Here is a 17,107-nt window from a genome sequence, read left to right as displayed (position 1 = left end):
AACTTTCTCAGGAAGAATAGATGAGGGACCAGCTTTGTGGTGACTCACGTCATTCGGGCCCACTTGAACACTGTGCTGCGCTCATGCAGTACCACTTTGAGGCTGTCAAATGCTTCAACAAGAGGTTGTAAAAAGGATAGGAGAAATGGTGAGAGCTCAGAGCTCAAGAACACCAGGGGCAGATCCCATCCAGATTGTGGGTCTGAAAAATAAGGTGGCTGCCAGGCATCTTTCCAGGAGAGCTCTGGTTTGTTCAAAAAGGATGGCAGTAGCTTAGGGCACCTTCCTTTCTCTAAGGCTGGGATGGTCAGTTCCTCGTCACCCAGCATTCCCTCCTTATACTTTGTTATTTAACTTGGGGGTCTCCTGTGCATACTCTCTGTCTTAACTCTACCCATCCTTGAAAAGTCCTTAATCATTTGACTTCATCCCATCTTCCAAGACCGTCTTTGTGGGGCTGGAGTTGTGGCTCAGAGGTAGAGCACTCACCTAGCGTGTGTGAGGCACTGGGTTCAATCCTTGGCACCACATAAAAATAAAATAAAGATATTGTGTCTGCCTATAACTAAAAACTAAATGTTAAAAAAAGACCATCTTTGTCCAACTTCATTTGTAAGAAATGAACATTTTACTCTGGCACGTAGGGGCAAGAATGGATATTTCTCACTACAGAGCATAAACTTCATGAAAACCCCCTTCTTTCCTGAGGGACAGCTATCTCCTCTGTCCTTCTCTTTGACAACCACATGCTCTTATGTTAAAAAAAATACTATATTTCTGGATAGCTGGGATTTTTCCCCATTTGCAAACCGAATGACAACCCAACACAGCCCACATGCATGAGATGCCCAGAACTGGGTATGTGTCCTTTCAGCAGGTCTTGGAGAGTGGCATTCACACAGAGTCAGTCAGACTCTAACAGAGTCCTCAGGTTGTCTAGCATGGTCCTTTTTACTGCTGTGCCTAGCACCATCTGGATGCTCAGGCTCCACCTAGACAGCAGATCCTGAGGCCCATGAACATTGGTACCATGCTCCCTGTGCAGGAAGGGATGCCAAAGAAGTCCACCCTGTGGGGGCATCAGCTGTTTTCTAGAACTTCTTCCACCACTTCTCTCCCATGGTCCTTTTACCTGGTCCCATTCCCGCTACTCATTCACCCATATAGTGTCTCTGTCCTAGAGAGAAGCCAGAATAATCCATGGCTAGGACTTGGAGGTACAGACTTTGAGTAGCATTTCCTTTAGTGGTGGCCTGATGATTCCTGTAAGTAACAGCACTAATGCAATTTTAGCTCATCTCACATAAAAAATTAGTACACTCCAAAGAAATACGGATGAGTCAAAATACCCAGAACTGTGTCTTTCTGTCTGCACTTTTGCTGTTATAAACAGAAACCAGCCTGTGAGAGTTTAGTTGATATTTTATATCCCCAGAATATGATATTTGCATGACTATGTGTGGTTTGTATACTTGTATTTGTTTCAAACACCAAGTATTCCTGTGTGAAAAACATCAGTTTGAATGTTCCCTCCAATTGTGTACCTTAGGGACTGCAGTCATTCCTGAACACAATTAATGCAAAGATTTCAGCATCCTGTAGAACTCTGGGGGCACACCTGCCTCAGGTACAAATTTTTTTTCTTCAATTTTATTGGTGCATTATGTTTACACAAAATAATGTGATTCATTGTAATATATTCATATATACACACAACATAATTTTGTCAGTTCCATTGCCCTGCACCTCCCTTTTCCATCCCTTCTTCCCTCCCCCTATATTCCCTTTCTCTACTTACTGCTCTTTCTTCTATTTCATGAAAATCTCTCTTCCCACCTGCTTTTGTCTCTCTAGTTTCCATGTATGAGAGAGAACATGTGACCCTTGGCTTTTGGCTCCTAACATGATGTGCTGCAGCTCCGTCCATTTTCCTACAAATGATCTAATTACATTCTTCTTTATGGTTATTGAAAACTCCTTGATGTATATGTACCACTTTTTCTTTATTCATCTATTTTTTAAATTTTTTAATTGGTTTTATTTTTTAAATACATAACAGCGGAAAGCATCACAATTTTTATTACACATATAGAATAATTTTTCATACCTCTGTTTGTATATATAAAGTATGTTGACACCCAATTTGAGTCTTCATACATGTACTTTGGATAATGATATCCATCACATTCCACCATCCTTGCTAATCCCCTGCCCCCTTCCTTTCCCTCCCACCCCTCTACCCTATATAGAATTCATCTAATCCTCCCATGTTCCCCCTCCCTACCCCACTATGAGTCAGCCTCCTTATATCAGAGAAAACATTCGGCATTTGTGTTTTGGGGATTGGCTAACTTCACTTAGCATTATCTTCTCCAGCGCCATCCATTTACCTGCAAATGCCATGATTTTATTCTCTTTTATTGCTGAGTAAAATTCCATTGTGTAGATATGCCACATTTTTTTTATCCATTCATCCACTGAAGGGCATCTAGGTTGGCTCCTCAGTTTGTTTATTTATTGACAGGCACCTCGGCTGGTTCTGTAAGGTAGCTCTTGTGAATTGCATTGCCATAACGTGGGTATGCATGTATCATAGTCTTACGCTGAACTTACTTCTTTTGGATAGATACTGCAGAGTGGTATAGCTGGGTCATGTGGTGGTTCCATGCCCAGTCTTTTGAGGAACCTCCGTACTGATTTCCATAGTTACTGTACTAATTTAGAGTCCCATGAACACTGTGGGACCCATATCCTCTCCAACATTTATTATTATTTGTATTCTCAATGATTGTCACGTACAAAATTTAATGGCTAAAAACTGCTAATCATTAGAAATAATATTTTCATGTGAGACTTTTCAAAATAGTAAAGAATACAAAACCTTAAGATGAGCAAAATCTCAACATTTCTAAAGAAGACAAAGTTAACAGTGCTGAGCCATTTTAAGCCCCAAACTGAAAATAAAATAAAACAGACACCATTTTGTTTGTAATTTTCCTATCTTCATCATGAATTTCTTGCATTTTTGGTAATTTTTTTTTATTGCACTAAAATATTTGTCTTGATTAGTGAATTGTTTTTGCTCCCTCCCCCACCCCGCTGATGCTCATTAGGTTTTGTACGTGAGATAAGTGTTCTTTCACACCCTCTTAGTCCTGAATTTGGAACAGTGTCCAGTACACAGTAGCTCCTCAGTAAATACTGGTGAGCATTTCACCCTTCCCATCTCTTCCGCAATCTGAGTGTCCCAAACCCTAAAGCTCTAATAACAACTGGCTGCCTACCCCTAACACATCCTCCCTTCTCCTTCCTTCATCTAAGGGAGGGCTGTGCTCTCCCCACCTGCTCTTTGCATTGTAATTTTCACAACTTAAAATTCAACTTCACCCACATACTCTCTTTTTCCACACGTGGATTACCACTTTAATTCTTGCAAAATGTCCAAACTTCAGAAAATTCCATCTGCTTCTTTCTTTCTCTAATTAAACCTGGTTTTCATCAAACACTAGAAAATGTTAAGAAAATACCACTTTGCCTAATCACTATTATTGTGACAATATAACATTTTCTGTTGTTGAGCATTTGAAGTCCTTCACTTCCAGTGCAAATAACAACAATGTCACTTGGACTTGGTGCCAACACTTTTAGACTGAAATCATGGCTTTCTATTCGTAACTGTATGAGCAAGTTAGATGAGTCCATTGTATTTACTACTTGAAGGCTACTTCATATGCTAACGTATTATACATTTATGTGCTTTATTATTGTTATCAATAATAATGTGAGAAATTTAATGAGAATCCCATGGCTCATTTTAGAATCTAGACATTAATATTTAAATCAATTCCATATAAAATCTATCTTGAGTCACATAAAAAGAAAGTATGGATTCTGGAAACTAAGATTTACAATGTAAAGATTTTGGTGCACATTATGTAAGGTAAGTGTAAAATAGGTAGAGATGATAGGCTATGAGATTATAACTATGTGCTATCATATAACCATTATTTCCTAAATATATCCTGTTATGTCCTCACTCTATCCCGGGGTCTCAAACTCTAGCATATGTTGGGATCTAAAGCAACTGAACCTCTCAAAACAGAGAACAGAATGGTGGCTACCACAGGCTGGGGCTAAGCAAAATGGGGAGATGCTGGCCAAGGGTTCAATGTTTCAATTAAGAGAAAAATGTGATAAGTATTTGAAGTAATGGATACATTCGTTTACTTGATTTAGTCATTTCACAGTGTATACATATATCACTTTCTACCCCATATTATATATACAATTACAATTTGTCAATTGTCAGTAAAAAATTTAGAAGGAAATGAAAAATGTAAAGATCAATGGGCCCTTCCCTTAAAGATTTTTGGCTCAGGAGGTCTGGGATGAGGTTGAAGGATTTTAATTTCCATCAAGTTGCCTAATGATGCAGATGTTGCTGGTCCAGGGACCACACTTTGAGAACTATGGCATTAGTCCAGTCTCTGCCAGGGGATTTTAATCAGCTCTTAAGAACTTTGACACCATACCATACCATATATCTGCACCAGAGAGAGAAATAAAAATAAGACAGAGTTCAATCCTATATTATCATAGCAACCACCAACCATCACAATCATATCCACAGCAAAATATCATTTTAAAGTTTTATGGGTTTTTAATCAGATTTTAATCAATTGTCTTTTTTTAACTTGTGTACATAATTTTTTACTATTAATATTCTTCACATTCTTTACATTTACTATGTAACTCTTTGGGGTCTCATCACCGTTGTGTGAAACCCTGAGACACAATTACAGGAGCAGCTTTTTTAAAAATTTTATTTCTACTTTTATTTTTCCTGTTGCAAACCCCAGGCTTTGATGGTTTTGATTTCTGGTTCCAGAAACTTTCTTGACTTTGACAGGGGCTGTTATCTCCTCCCTCTGCCAACTCTCTCTGAAACTGGATCAGCCTCCATCTGGGCAAAATGCCCTGATGTGGCCAGGAAGCAGAGCAAATTGCTATCCAGAAAACCTTGACCTTTGTTCCTGTAATCAGCCAGAAGGCAGTAGCTGGAACTCTGTCCTACTGACAGAGTGGAATATTCAAAGTCGAATCTAAAGTCTTACTACTCCTTTGAAACTCATATGAGTATCTGGCTGTGCGCATAAGCCTCATTGTGAATCTCAGTGATATCTGTCCAGCATTGCCCTCTAGTGCCTGTGGCCATGATTCTAGAGTCTTCATATCTTCTCATTAGGGTGTTTGAAATTAAAAAGGTAAATTAGAGAAAGGTATCTTTCCACGATTTCATGGCAGACAGAGAAACAACCAGAAGCAGACAGCAAGACAAAAAAGTTTTATGAGTGTTTTTTACTCCATCAACAAAGTGTGAAAAGCATATATTTGTTGAGATGTTCCTTCATTCATATTAGCCATTATGACCGAGAAGACTTGTCTGTATTTTTGACCTGCCTGAAAAAAAAATGCAGTGTATGACAGGAGGTTATTCCAATGACATAAGTGAAGCTACGTTTTTTAATTCGTGCTACAAATGCTTCTAGTCTGCAGACATCTTCTTCCATATATTTCCTTGACATGGGATAAGGCAAGCTGCTTCTTCCAGATATGGTGAAGGATTTCTTTCAAGATAAACTAAAAAAGTTCTGGGTGGTTCTTTAGTTTGTGGTGGGGAGCTTATTACTAATCTTAGAAATGTCTGAGCTATATATTAGAGCATTCCCTTCTTACCTTGAAAACATACACAGAGAGAGAGAGAGAGAGAGAGAGAGAGAGAGAGAGAGAGAGTAAGAAAGAGAAAAAGAAGATCAAAGAAAAAGAAGGAAAGGCCACAACCCTGGTGTTTCATTTTGAGCCCTTTTTTCCTAGACTCCCAGACAGTTCTATGCACAGCATGGCTACTGAAAGTCTCAGACACAGCCCGCCATGCTCATCTGTTGTATGACATGGAAAGTGCCCTCTCTGCCTTGCCCAAAAAGCCAAATTGCAAGTATCCTGTATGCCTCTGACTTTCCTCACCTCCCCAGCTGTATTTTTGGCAATAGAACTCTCGTGTTCAAACTACAGCTAAGTGGGTTCAGTACAGCTCTGGCTTCTGCTTTGCTTGCAAGTGAAGTACAGTAGAATTTCCTAAGCAGATGTGAGGAAAAGTGCAGGTAGATGCTACCTGTCTGTCACATCCCTGCCAACTAAGTACAAGGGATGGTCAGAAGAGATAAATCCTAACAAGTTAATAATGCATCATCTGAGAAAATGAATTTCTTTTTGACCTGCCCTGATTTTATAATTAAAATCAATAGGAAATGGTAAAACTGCCAAGGAAATACACCAAAACGTAATTTTAAGTGACAGAATTATCAGTAATGAGTATTTTTCTCTTTCTGTTTTTCTCATAATCTAAATCTTCCACAAAGAGCATATTTAACAGCTTTACTGAAGTATAAATCATATACCACAAAATTCATTTATTTTAAGGAGACAACTGAATGTTAATAGTAAATTAACAATGTTGTTCAATCATCCTCACAGTTCAATTTTGAACATTGCCATTATCCCAAAAAGAAATCTTGTGCAGATTTGTAATTACTCCCTGTTCCCATCCTGAACCTCTGTGAACCAATGATTTACTTTCTGTCTCTCTTTGTGCTCTTTCTTTGTAGCTGACATAATGGAATCACATAACTTGTGGTCTTTTGTGTCTAGCTTCTTTCACTGAGCTCAAAGTTTCCAGGGTAGAGCATGCTATGCCACTTGGTAGCTAGATAATAACCCTGTGTATAAATGTACCATATTTTGTAAGTTTGTTAGTTGATGTACACTTGGGTTGTTTCCACTCTGGCTGTTGAGAATTATGCTGCTGTAAATGTATGTTGTCGTTTCCTCTGGGTTGGTAATGAGACATGGAATTACTCATATTGCAAATTTCTGCTTAAGGTGGTGAGAAACCATTAAGTCTTTTTCTTCAGTAGCATGCTTTACACCTCTGTTGCTCCCACCAGCAATATGTGAGTGATCTATTTTTGATACATCCCCAGTAGCACTTGGTGACGTCCTAATTTTTAAATTTTAGCTCTTTTGATATATGTGTGGTGATATCTGATTGTGGTTTTAATTTGTTTTTTTTTTTAGTGACTAATGCTATTGAGCACTGTTTCTTGTTTTAGGACATTATTTTATCTTGGTGGGCAAAATGGTTTTTTTTTCAAATTTTTGGCCTTTTATTTAAATCAGCTTTTTAAAATAATTTTTTATTTGTTTTAGTTAGTTATACATGACAGCAGAATGCATTTATACACTTAGATCAAACATAAATGGGGCATAATTTATCATTTTTCTGATTATACAAGTGGTAGAATCACATTGGTCATGCAATCATATTATATACACAAGTAATAATATCTGTTTCATTCTACTACCCTCCTTATCCTCAGATTCCCTCCCCTCCCTTCCCTCTACCTAATCTAAAGGAACCCTATTCTTCCCCAGTGCCCCCCCTCCTTGTTGTGAATTAGCATCTGCCTATGAGAGAAAAAAACATTCTGCTCTTGGTTTGGGGGGATTGGCTTATTTTGCTTAGCAGGATATTCTTGAATTCCATCCATTGACCTGCAAATGCCATAATTTCATTCTTCTTTAAAGCTGAGTAATGTCAGCCTTTTATTTGGGGATAGTTTTAGATTTGCATAAAGGCTATGAGACTGTAAGGACAGCTCGAAGAGTCCTCACATACCCCTTACACAGGTTCCTCCATTACTAACATCATCCAGGAGCACATTCTGTCCGTCACAGCTAAGGAATGGACACTCTGTGATCTCAACTTCAGACTTTGTTCCCATCTCATCAGTGTCTCCACCGTCTTCCCTTTCCTCTGACAAGTTTTATCTCAGGTCTCATGTTGGGAGAGTTGTATGTCTCCTGTGTCTCCTCTGGTCCATGATAGCTTCTCAGCTTTCACAGTTTTTGATAACCTACAGTCTTAAGAGGTATTAGCCAGGTATCCTGATCAATGTCTCCCAGTCCGGGCATATCTGACTTTTTTTTCTCATGATTAGACTTGGGTTATGAATTTGGGGAATAAATATCACATAGACCTTCTGCTCACACTTAAATCAATATTCGTTTTATTATTTTTTGAGTCATAAGTGTTCTTTACATATTTATGTACATGTCCTTTATTAGGTACATGCAGATATTTAAAAATTATACTATAATTATATAATTTATATACATATGCCATAAACCCACTTAAAAAACAGTGCATGGGGTATGCATTAGCCGACGCAGTAGAGTGAAATAAAATGATTATTTATTCTCTAAATAAATGGAAATGAAACTATCACCTTAATACATATTGTTGTTGAACATACCTTTAGAAAGTCATATGTATCTTCTCCCAGTAGATTTAATCCAGTCAGATTTGCCCACTGGCATTGAAATTGTTTTCTCTTTCCTTGGCTGAGTACCAGATAAAATCAGATTACTTTCGGTGGTCATTTTATATCACACTATGTATCTTGAAATGCTGCAATGTCACTTAGTGTGACTTAATATTTGCATCAAAAGTGCTGGGGAATTGAGAATTTTAGAAAGACCACGAGCCCTACATGTCCCACCTCTCAGACATTCAACCCATCGCATCTCTCTCTCCCTCCCCCTCCCATCTCTCACTGTCTCAGAACTGAATTGAATGCATACACTTGAATTTTTCCAAGTTAAATTCTCTATATGATGTGTAGCAGTATAACAATTGTTTTACAAAATTCTATAATTCAAACAAATTGTGATTTTGATACATTTTCTGTGGGTTTCAGGACAGAATTGTGCCTATAACTCCAATATTTCAGAATGTCAGAATGTGACCATATTTGGAGGTAGGGTCTCCTCTGCCTCCTTGATAGAGGTATTACAGTTAAAACCAAATCACTGAGAAGGGCCTTAGTCCCATATGACCAATGTCCTTTTAGGAGGAAATGTTAACACAGAGACAGACGTGGGGAAGACCATGCAAAGACATGAGGAGAAGATGGCCACTTAGAAACCAGTGAGAAAGGCATGGAGTAGACTGTCCCCCAGGGAATCAACCCTGATGACCCTGTGATCTTGGAATGTCTGTCTCCACCACTGTCAATCTCTATGGTTCAAGTCCTCCAATGGCACTTTGTCATGGCAACCATGCTGATATGGTAGGAAAAATGAATTCTCTAGCATGGTTGTTAACTTCCACCTGCCCTGGAGGGAGGAGGTGGTGGGGGGAGGAAATGCATGGAACAGAATCTCTGGGGACACTGATTTAATTGGCATTTGTCAAATTCAGCGTTCACTGAGCTGATGAGTCGCCTTGCTGGACACTATCCGGGGCATGGCTCAGGACACATCCTTGTGTTCTCAGTGGAAGTTCTTTCACCCCTGTCTGGTCAAAATGGTCTCTTCCCTTTTCCTTTCCCCCTCACCAGTCCCCTTTTCCTCATCTGTTGTCCTCTGGTATTCACAGAAATCTATGTCTAAGTGCTTCCCATCTGTCCTCTGGGAGAGTTCATGTGGAAGTGGGAGGAGTGGAGAAGATGGGAAAATACCAAGATAATGAGGACTCTTGTGGCATAATGGAAGGAATTTAGTAGTTATGCAGAGTGAGGAAAATACACGTTAAGACTTACAAATACTATTTTACTACATTCTAACATATTTTTGATAACACAAATGCATGAAAATCAGAGTTATACACACACACACACCTACATGGTTGTTTATTTCCCTTTTTGATGTTCTAATCATTTGTTATTTTTATCGCAAGTTCTTACCACTAGCTAATGGAAATGGTAAAATGGAACCCACTTACAGTATTATGACGCTAGATGTCAAAACACTTTTAATAAGTTCGAGTTTTCCAATAAAAAGTCTCCAGCACTGTACCAGCATACAAAATCATCTTGCAATAGACAGGAACACTTAAAATGTATGCTGTGGTAAGGAAATAACAATGACTATATGCGAAAATAAATCCAATTTCCAAAAATAAAGATGAGACAGATGGCCGTTCGTATATGCAGAGACGACGCAGGCTCACAGACTCTTCTAAACATTGAGCATACTCGAATTTTTAAACACTCACTCCACTCTTCAGGAACAGGCTTATTCTGTATGGCTAGAGCCACCTCAACTAGGAAGGTTTTATTTTAATCATTCAGTAAGTTACATATTGAGCAGACATTGAAGCTAATGCCACAAGACAACGTCTTTAGGGACATGAAGGAGCAAAGGTAATTACCACAGAGTTCTTACTCTCTGATAGTCTAAAGACTAATTGCCACAGGAGAGGAACCGCTGTGGAAAGCTAACTCATGATGGATGGGGAGCTAGAGAAGGGATGGTTGGTACTGTCCAGTAGACAAAGCACAGGCTCAAAATCCAAAACCCTGGGGGTGATAGTGCAACCCTATTTTTTAAAATTAATGTATTGAGACATAATTTGCATGCTGTACAATATGCCCACTGGAAGTAAACACATTAGTGGTTTTCATTATGTTCAGAGTTGTTCAATCCTAGCCAAAGTTGATTGAACCTTTGCATTTCCCTGCCCACAAAAAAATCTCATGCTCATTCACAGCCAAACCCTTTCCCCTCCTCAGTGATTACTCACTCACCATCTATATAGGTTTGCCTACTCTGGACATTTGATTTAAATGGACTCACATAATATGTGATCTTTTGTAGCTGTTTCTTATCACTAAGATATACTATATAGTAATACTTCATTCTTTTTATTGTTGAGTAATATTCTATCCTATGGATGCACCCCATTTTGTTCATCTATTCACAGTTCATGGATGTTGGGATTGTTTCTCTACTATTTTTTTATCTACTGTGTGGCCTGGGACAATTAATAATGATGAAAAGTCAGGGTCTCTATGTAAGTGCCTGGCTTCAAAAATGGATGCTATCCCTTATCAGGAGAAGTGTCCTTGGGCATGTCTCTCGAGTTCCCTGTGCCTCAGTTTCCTTGTGTGTAAGATGGGGATAGTAGTAGTTTTATGTAATGGGGTTGTCTGAGAATTCTATGGGGTAACCCACGTTATCCCTTGAGCACAGCCTTGGTCTATTGTATTACTCCAAGAAGTGGTAATAACAATAACAGTGATCCTCTTAATATCAAGATCACCATTAGTTTTCTTATCTGTTCATCTTAAAACAGACTACACTTCAGTGGACTATTCTGAGACTAAATAAGTCAGGGTGTGTGTGGAAGCATTTGGCCCAATATCTGGCTCGCAGTAAGTGCTGAGCAAATTTGAGAGAAGCTCAATGCCAAGGGGCAGAACCCACATTGGGAGGATGAGTCTCGAATGACATGCTCTTCTGCAAAGGTCAGAGGATGTGACAGGAGAGGAGGGCTCCTCTGTAAAAGCTGAGCTTCCAGCGATGAACACAGAGGCCAGGATGGTGAAATTAGTTAAACATTCTTTCTCAAATTCTATTGATGACCTGGCATCCAGGGCAGTGACCAGAGGGTGAGGGCCAGAGCAGGGAGTGGGTTGAGTGCAGTGAGCCTGGGCTGGCCAGTCACTGAAGGAAAGGAAGGGCACACATGCAAAGGTCCTAAGTTCCAGAAATGGCAAAGCAGTTGAAAAGGACAACAGAATCTCACTCTGCTCAGAATCATTTTATTTTGCAGAAAAGCATATTTCCTGAGTTTGTCTTCCCTGCCCCACTGAGGACATTGAAAACACCTAATGGAAGAAGGAGGCTGTGTGGCTGGGTTCTAGTTCAGGTGCATTTTCAGATAAGATGCCAACTCCCTGGGTGTGCCCTCTCTGGATCTTAAGTCCTTTGTCTAATTTGTAAAATAAAGGGGTGGAGGAGAAGATTTCACCAGCTCTTCCTAAATCCTGGAAGTTGATCTGCTTATCTATTCTTCCACCTTCTCTGAGTGTCCCAAGGCTTCTTAGCTTCTTAGCACAGCCAATTTGCAGACTCAATTATGGGTGGAGTGTAGCTTCTCTGACCATAGCCAGGCAGTGGCAGAGAAGAGAAGGCAGGGAAAGCCCCCAGCTGGCTGTTCACAGGCAATTTTTTTAGCATATGAATCCTTGGCTACTCCACAGGAAGGTGCAATGCTGTTCACCTTATGTGGGAGTCAGGAAGTAGATCAAGTATTCAAAGCTCTTGTTAATTAACATTATGAGCCAGAGATGAGGAAAGGTACCCTTCCCTCCCCCCTTGTGGCCTGGTACCACTATTTCTGGTTGCTGCTTTGGGGTCCTATACAGTTTGACTCTTTCACTCCTCTTTGTTGAGGAATCAAGGAGTGCCCTTCCCAGTAAGAAAAGCTTTTTACATTTCAAGAAAAATGAAACCTAGGGGGGAAGGAGACAAGTTCTATGGGACAGGGGAGAAAAAAGTGAATGATGAAATCAGCTCACATGATGTCTTCATGCCACAAGATGTCAAACAAATCTGTTCGTTAGACATAGTCCCTTCTAATTTATTCCAAGAGAGTCATGTCCTACAAAGCAAGGAGCCTAAGGAAGGATTCATACACTCATAAAAAGATGTCAAAGTAGTTTATTGATTTCCTTGGGCCATTTGGTGGAGACTGTGGAACTAATTCAGCTTTCCTCTGCTTGAGCAGAATTACCAGTTCAAACAACAGAGCTGGCCTGTGTGTGTGTGTGTGTGTGTGTATGTGTGTTTGTGTACGCATAGGCGTGTGTGATTTTAAGACTGTTGTTCAAAGTACAACCCCACCAAACCTAAATGTCCCGGCCACCAGACCATCTCTGACCCAAAGGAACAACCAATCATTTCAGGCACCAAGAATTTAGAAGAAATCTTACCCATACCCACAGGGAAATTTCTGAAGTTCTTTGGCCTGAAACAATAATTACTATGAAAAAGTTACCTAGGAAGTCATTGTTTGCAGAAAAAGTACTCCAGTGTAAGAATGCTCAGGACTTGGATTTGTTGGTGCTAATCTCTCATTCTCGGGGAGCATTCTTTCCAAGAGAATTACTTTTCAAAATAAGATTATAAGAAGCTAGGTTAATGGACTAAGTGCTAAAGTTCAGATGAAAGAAACTGTACTTATAAAAAATCTTCTCTGTGGCATGTGAACTCTTATTGCTCCCAAGAGAAAACAAGAATTAATTAAGATTAGCATCTGACCACTTTGCTCTCAGGGCCAGAATATTTTCAGTTTTATCCCAACTCATAAATGTTTACTTAAATCTCTTTACCCTCTCAGGATCTTGTTGCCAAAGGAGATCATATCTCAGGCTTGGTTTCTGTTTTTCAATACTGGGCCATTAAATTCAGTACCAGCTCATTTCTCCTTTGTGGAAATGAGAAGAGGTGGCTGTTGAAATGAAGTTTCATTAAAGAAAAGCATGAAATACTAAAAGAGCCTCCCTCCTCTCTTCCCCTGTGCACGCTTCTCCCCTTCCCTGCACCCTTTCCTTTGTCTTCTCTTTCTTCCTCAGTTATGCATGCAAAACCATTTGGTAGCTAATATAATTGATCCAAATGTCATATCCAGGATCTGGAAAATCTCTTTCTTCATTACTGACTCATAATAAGTTCAAGGGATGTTACCATTCTCACCATTTTGAAACAAGAGAATGAGCTCAGAGTGTAGGTTGCTTCTCCAAAATCCTTTGGTGAGCCAAGATGTGCAGATCATCTCACCTAACTTTATTCTTATTGCATTTTTGAATCAACACATGCAGGAGTTGGGGAGGTAGCACAGTGGTAGCACACTTGCCTAGCAGGTGTGAGGCCCTGGGTACGATCCCTAACACCACACACACACAAAATAAATAAATAAATAAAATCCATATATACTTTAATCTCTTTATCTCATACCACATTCCAAAATAAGCAAATGATATCATTTACATAGTATTTCTCAATCCCAACTTCTGTTGATATAGCTGAATATCAAAGACTGGGTTATTTATGATGTTTTATTCAGCTGATTGTTTGGGAGGATGGAAGGGCCAAGGTTAGGGCCCACATGTGGCGAGGACCTTCTTGCTAATGAGGAGGCTGCAGAGTCTGGAGGCACAGCAGGCATCACATTGTGAGAGCGGGGCATCCTGGAGACAGAGCCACAGTGGCTTTCATAGCTGATCCTCCCTTGATCAGCTCACATGATGTCTTCACGCCACAAGATGTCACATGATGTCTTCACGCCACAAGATGTCAAACAAATCTGAACCCATCAGTTCTTTAATCCATTTGTGGTAACTGTCAAGGTTCTCTGTCTTTGCCTGATGCTGCAAACCTGTTCTCTCTACAAGTACAAAACTTTACACAGTTTAAAAAGTGAAGAAAGAGAGAAACTTCTGAAAATTGTCTAGTCTTTCCACTCAAGCCTTTCAAAATAAAATTTTTGATTTAAACAATTGCATCATGCTAAGTCTCTATTCTCTAAAGTGGGGTTAATACCTACTTATCAATGCTCTTTTCCTTCATAATAATTAGCTCAGATCATGTTGCTTAATTGTTTCTTAATAAGCATTTACCTGCACTGGCTTTCCCCTTATGGGGTTTGGTTTTTCTCCCTCCACTGTATTTCCATTTCTTCAATCAGATGACATTGTTCAGTTTTGCTTTAATTTGTTTATTTGCTTAAGAAAGGTCAACATGGGATGATCCTCATTGTTTTACCTAAGTTTCTTCCTGTCTGTACCCATGTTGTGGAGCACTTGGGAAACTGCTGGGCTTAGCTTACATTGTCAAAATCAATTCCTTAATAAATTAATAAGATAATATTTGATTTTAAATTTTTAGCATAACACACGCCTACTACTCATAAATTTAGAAACTGAAACACTTTACTTTTTGATGCATACTTATTTGTGAGTACTCAAAAATAATAATGCAATTAAATATTTTCTCTTTATAATAAGAAATTAAAATTATCATCATAAAAGCAGCACTACAGAATTTCTGAAATACACCTTCTCTTGAATACATATTTTATAAATACTTTTTAAAACATGGATTTTTATGACCATGTGTTTGACAGTCAGTAGATTATGTCTACTCTTCAAATTTATGGTACCATATGCAGTATAATTCACATGCATAGCTCTAGGATTCTGATTAACTTATTATTTTTTCAGGATTAGATCATTTCACTTATTATACAAACTCAGAAACATGAAACATCTATATTTTCAAAAGCTAAACATAAATGAAGAAATACCAACCAACAATTAATCTTATGAATTGCCCTGCAATTTAGATATTTGTAAATAGTGTCAATGAGGCTGTTTATGTCATGTCATAATTGATAATAACCAAGGTGTTGCTTTTTGTGTGTAAAGTTCTTCCCTGTTGATTAGGCAGTGCCTGCAGAAATCATAGATGTTTCTAGAAAGAAGGTGATCATCTTTCTAGAAAGAAAGATACTCCAGGCAGGATAGTTAGATGGGGTGTGTGGAGAGCTGATCTAATGAAGGCCACATAATGGGGAGTTGCTGCAGAAATTATATGTGCAGGTTTTCCTGTTATCCGGAGCTAATCACCAAAGAACCAGAGTCCGCAAAAGCCATCAGATTCCAGGGCAGATGCATGAAGAAAATTGGCAGAACGAGCAGGAAGACGTGCTTCTGTTGCCAAGCAGCCCTGAGAATTTCATTATTAGTCCATCTCTGTTACTCTTAAGATGGAAAGAGGGAGATTATCATTTGCAAACCAAGAGGCTTCTGTGAGCCCCACAATAATTGATTTTCTTTTTCATTAAAATGCTTAATATCTGTTATTCCAGAGAAGTCGAAAGGTCTTTGTGAAGCTTTTCTAGCAGAAGTTATAGGCCCAAGGAAGAGAAGCAATGAAAATTTCACCTGTATGTTCCTTATGGCTGTTCAGTGGATCTTGGCTTTCCAAGTATCCCTAAAAGACAGCTTTGGTTTAGGCCACATTAATAGGTTGGGGAAGGGGATCTATTAAAAAAGAGTGACTCTCTAGAAGTTGGTTCACTGTATGAAGAAGGGAGAAATCAGGCAGGCTAAGTGCAGCAAACCTGACACCCTTCTGCGTGACACTGTAAATCAACCTGAGACTGAAATACATATTTCAAAATTTATTTGACATTTGAGAGCTCCAACTCCCACTGCCAGCTTTCCTAAAGCTTGTTTGAATTTAAATTCTGCTGGGAATCCTTCCTGAACAGACTACAGTCAAGTTGGATCTGTCTGAGTGACAGTGCTCTGGAACAGCATTTAGGTCTTAGTGTGACTTGTCTATGGGCATGGCTTCAGGAATGTAGGGCACCATGTTTGATAACTGGGATCCCATCATGAGTCTCAGTGATCCAAAATTATGCTTGGGAGGTTAAATATTCTCAATTAAAGAGGAAAGAGTGGAGAAGGAAAAGACGCCACACAGTTTTGTCCATTCTAAGGGTTCTCAAGACCTTTGCATCTCCCTATGTTTTAATTGCAGTAGGTGAGTATTGACAGCAGAATTTGAAATTGGTGGTGGTTTAGTTTTTAGGGAAATGTTTTCTTTGTCATTGTGATTTTTTAAGATTTTGTTTTATTTTTTTTTTCATTTTTATTTTTTTTATTTTATTTTATTTTTTTTAATTTTTTATTAAATCTAACACAGTAAACCAAGCAGTGGCTGCTGGAATCTCAGATAACAGAGTGTACAGATTAGGAACTATAGGGTAGAGAGGAACGACTTCTTCATTAATTATTCTGAGGTCCTGGGCTAATTAATTGCCATTCCCCATTGGGTTTTTGAATTCCTAAAATGGGTGTATTACATGGGCTACTGCAGGGCACTATAATTTCTGTTGTTTGAGGTTCTGAATGATCTTTAATAAGCCCTTTTTTGTCTCTGGGTATAGGCGATATTGTCTCTGACGTGGAAAGACAGAAGGATCTTTTAAGACTATTTTGATTGGGACTGCACTTTTTGCCCATTGTTCGATTTTGCCTTCAGTAGCCCACATTTTAGGGTTTATATTGCATTCATATAAAGGCAAACATAATGGTCCTCGCAGTTCCAAATTCATTGTAAGGGATGTCTGAAGTTTTGAAAATAAGTCTCTTCCCAATAAAGGGGTAGGACATTCTGGGACAATCAGAAATGCATG

This window comes from Marmota marmota, unplaced genomic scaffold (assembly GCF_001458135.2).
Source record: "Marmota marmota marmota unplaced genomic scaffold, marMar, whole genome shotgun sequence".
NCBI classification, from domain to species: domain Eukaryota; kingdom Metazoa; phylum Chordata; class Mammalia; order Rodentia; family Sciuridae; genus Marmota; species Marmota marmota.
Note: the sequence above shows the minus strand (reverse complement) of the source record.